The sequence below is a fragment of the Triticum dicoccoides genome, chromosome 1B, assembly GCF_002162155.2.
Source record: "Triticum dicoccoides isolate Atlit2015 ecotype Zavitan chromosome 1B, WEW_v2.0, whole genome shotgun sequence".
NCBI lineage: Eukaryota > Viridiplantae > Streptophyta > Magnoliopsida > Poales > Poaceae > Triticum > Triticum dicoccoides.
In genome coordinates, this window is record NC_041381.1 from 194,386,331 (window position 1) to 194,391,109 (window position 4,779).

Consider the following 4,779-nt stretch of genomic DNA (forward strand, 5'->3'; position numbering starts at 1 on the left):
CCGGAGGCCCGTGGAGCGGTGGGGAAGAAGAGGGGGTTGTGGCGGAGCTTCTGAGCTAGTCGGGGGAGCGAGGGGTGGCCGGAGACGGCTGCTATGGCGAACGGCGGCGACGGTGGTGTTCGGCCGTGTGAGAGAGAGAGCGAGGGAGAGGAGGGGAGAGCCGGGGGAGAGTGAGAGAGAGCAGGGGGGAGGCGTGGCGTCGTCCGGGGCAACGAGCGAGGAGGGGAGGGCAGGCAGGCAGGGAGAGAGGTGGTGTGGCGCGGTGGCGCGCGCGCGCCGGCCACACTCCCCTCCCTCTGTCGAGGACGAAGACGACAGAGGAGGGAGGTGGGCTGGGCCGGCTGCTGGCTGGGCCGGCTGCTGGCTGGGCCGGCCAGCTGGCTGGGCTGCACAGGGGGGAGCCCAGGTAAGCTTCTCCCTTTTATTTTTTTTCTGTTTTCTAATTTCTGACATTTGTTTTGATTTAAATAATATACTAAATCATTTATTTAACTTATGCCAATTTTTGCAGGGGCTAGATATATTATTTCAGAGCTCCTTTATAAATGGCATAATATTTGGACATATATTAATATATATAATTAATATATTTCCAAAGCAAATATTTATGCATTAATTCCAAATGCCCAAAATAAATACCTATGAGCTCTTAAAAATATTGGTTTGATTTTTATCTCTGTCCAATATTTTCAGAGAGCCACATGAGCATTTTCTTGGACCCTTTTGGAGAAATTTTTATTTGGATCATTTTCAAAAAGATTCTGAGGGTTTCACAGATCCCCATTTCAAGTTTCTGATGAAAGAGTAAACATGATGCAACACTCTAATGCATGACTAGCTAGGGTGTGACAATAAACATATGAGGAGGAGGGTTGGGATCACCACTTACTCCCTGGGCCTTTGCCATTCCAGTCGCCAACGCAGTTGTAAGTGTCCGAGGATGGTGAAGGGTCTTGGTCGTCTGAGGAGGAGGTACTGTTGTCGCGGTCGCCGTCATCGGAGTTGGAGTCAGAAGGGACGATGAGTCCCTTCATCTGACGGACCACCCTTTCCTGCTCCCGCTTCAACTTGCCGCCCCGAGCCTTCTCCGCCGCTGCCTCCTTCGCCTCGCACTCCGACTGCTCAATAGCAAGCCGGAGCGCCTTGGCGTTCTTCCGTCATAGGCGGTGAGAGTCCGTCTCTGCCGTGAGAGACCGGCGGTAGACCCATGCAAGGAGCCGCTCGTCCTCATCGGGCTCTGCCTGCATCCCACGGAGGAGGCGTGCGGACTGCTCCACTGCATCCCTCTCCCATGCCCGCTGCCTCTCACGGCCCACGGTGCGCACCTCTAATTTCGGAGTGCGCGTGGGGTCCGGCGGCGCGGGAACTAGCACCCGCCGTTGCCCGCGTGGAGGCGCGGCCGGGGGAAGGAGACGGCTCGGGGCGGTGCGGACGGAGTTGTCCTGGCGGAGCTGCGCGCAGGTTGGGAGGGTCCAGCTCCGGCATCCGCGTTACGCCGTCGCGGGAGCTGTGACGATGCTCCAGATCCGGAGCTGTCGTCGGTGTCCACCTTGGACCGCTACAGTGCAATGCGGAGGGTCATTTCCTCCTCGTAGTCGAGGTCGAAGCGAGAGTCGCTGCCGGAGCTGGACATCGAAGTGGACGGGATCGAAATCAGACTCGAAGAGGGAGAGGAAAGGACCGATTGAGAGAGAGTGAGCTAGGGTTCGGAACGAGGCACCCGGATTGTGGTTTTTTGTGGGACGGTGGTGGGATCGGTGGTGGGCCGGGCCTATCAAGCGGACGCGCCCGGGCGTGCCCTGGCCGCCCCATCGCCCTATATTTAGGCTGGATATGAAGGGTGCCGGTCAACCCGGACGTTTGTCCATAATTTGAGAGGTCGGGTTGGGTCGTTTGTTTTTGACCAGTCGGTTGCCGGCCGGCCTGCCCAGGCGTTTAAAATGAATATGAGAAGACCAGCTGTAGATGCTCTAAACAACTATTATTTCCTTTTCTGCGGAGACATTTAAGGCAAAATTTTGTTGTCCGTAACTGTACAAATGGTGCTTTGGTTTGACCATTCAAACAGTTGCGGGCTCTCTTTTTTTTCTAATAAGTGGTGCAACAAATCTAACAAGTCACTATCAAAAATACAACTAATGAGCCATAGTACAAAACGATCACATCTGTAAATATCCACATCACACATGCTCTTATCTGTATCAGTAGTCTCGCGATATTGGCAACCACGGAAACAACTCGAACTAAAAGATAGACACGGAATATACAAAGTTTTTAGTATCTCCTATGAATTCCCTCGACAAAAAGTTATCTCATACGAATTAAAATACTCCCTCTCTTCATTTTTGTAAGATCTTTTAAACATTTAAGACATCATCTAAAATAGTTCAAAATTCAGCTGTATTAAACGACTTACAAAAATGAATAGAGGGAGTAATGTCTTTTCCACTACTCCAAAAGTAGTCGTTTTAAATCTCTTTCATGGTCTCCCAAATGCAACTTCGACTATTATTACTTTTTACATATGTATATAAAACTGAAAGGATATTTGGGCGATCGAGTGAATTTTGGTAATTAATAACATGCAATTAAAGAAATGATATGTGTCTCGTATTATTGATTGTCAAGCATCGGCGATCCCCCGTCCTGATGGTGCGTCTAGCTTCGACGGAGGGCGTTTGGAGGTGCATCTTCATTAGATCTCGCGGGATTCGGTCTGTATTGGTCTTCGGTGGATCCATTTGGATCCGGTCTTTGTTTGGGTGTTTACAGATTTGATCCTTCCAATCTATGACATTCTTCATCGGTGATGGTCGGTGCTCTGGTGCGCTGGTCCTATGGGGCCTTGGCACGTCAACTTTCCGACTGTCTACTACAACAATGTTTGCCCGGCTCTGGCAGGGGATGGGCGATGATGGCGACGCGTCTTTGGCTCGTCCCAGTGCTTGTAGTCATTGCTCGATGATCCACGGACCTGCACTAGTAGAAAACAGGGCATTACTCCCGGTTCCAGAGGGCCTTTAGTCCCGGTTCTGGAACCGAGGCAAAACAGACGAGACTAATGCCCGAAACATTTAGTTCCGGTTGGCTTACGAACTAAGACCAAAGGAGGTCCACGTGGCCGCTGTGGGCGCCCAGGCAGGAGGACCTTTAGTCCCGGTTAGTAACACCAACCGAGACTAAAGGGTAGCCACGCGTCAGTAGCTCCCAGGCTGGTTTTTTTTTGAAAGGGGGTTTTATTAGGGGTTTTGGATGGTTTAATTAGGGGTTTCATATTGTGTTAGCTATAACTACTACATATAGAGAGAAGTGACCTCTCTTTCTATGTGCTTGGTCGACGCTAGCTACTACATATAGAGAGAACTCGACGCTAGTAAGAAAATGAATGAACCATTAATTACACAAGATCGTCATGAACATATACAGAGAGAAGTGACCTCTCTTTCTGCGAGATTGGTCGAACAACAAGTTTTCGTATTTCTATCTGACGCTACTACATATATACAATATAACATCTCTTACGATCCCTGATATCATATATCAAAAATCAGCTTCAATTTCCACATGGCATTCTCCGTCTTTATGTATGACGTGGTCAAGAAAGAATCCCGCCAATTCCTCTTGAATTGCTCATATGCGATCATATGGTAGGAGTTCATCCCGCATCTCCCGCATCTAATTTAAAGAAGGGGGTCAATACATATATATATGAATGAAGCTCAACACAATTGATGGTAATAAAATAATACTGTGAATATTGTTTATGTAATTCATATTGTTTGTCAGAGTAGCCCCGCTCAGAGGTCGAGTGGCGGATGAACTCGCAAACGTAGTATCCACATCCACATAAATTATTCCCGCCTTCCTGCCACAAGCACTTTACGAGAAATAGAGTTCAATCAAACTGATAATCAAGCATGATAAATGGTATTGATGAAACTAGAATCAATGAGAGATGTGCAGAACTAGCTAGTACTACTTACTTTGGGGTGTGTAAATCGCAGCCCCTTCTGCAGACCCGGAACCATTTCGATGAACTTTTTCCAAACCCTGTCAGGCAAAGAAAATGATTACTTGATATCAGGAAATAAATGAAAGTCGCCGATATGGTGCGATAATGATTGAACTTACTTCTGGAGCATTGCAGTCATGTTCTCATACTCCTGGGGATCTTTACGTCTCGAGTCTAAGACATTTACTACTCCCCCGTCAAACTTAATCTCTAGCAGAATAAAGTGGAACCTGTGCACGCATAACTCATCAATTACATTACTATAACCTCGAGTAAGCGAAACCGAATATGCACAAGACAGTAAGACTCACTTGAAGTTGTAAGGAAAGAGTATTTTTCGTTTGTTTTGATGTGAAGGAACTATTGTAGCAAGTTGTCCTCAGTATCTTTGACTCTCTCTTTTACCGACCATTCATTTATGGTATTTGGGATAATGAACCCAAGGTCATAGATTTGTCCTTTTTTGCATTCGACGATCTTCAGTCTGCATAATATAGTGAGGATAATTATACATACATGCAATGAAATAACTACAGAAGTAATACTTACAGAAGTAATACTTACAGACAGTAGCAAGTCATGAGTTGTTTGTCGAGGGCGTCTTGATTGAATAACTGAAATAACTCCAAAAATTCAACAGGCATCACCTCAACTCCAATGAGGTCGTGCTCCTCTTTAATTCTCAACAACATACTATCGGTTACAAACTTCCTACAAGTATCCATGTACCATTCATGCAATCTTCGCATCATCGTTGTTATAAGAAG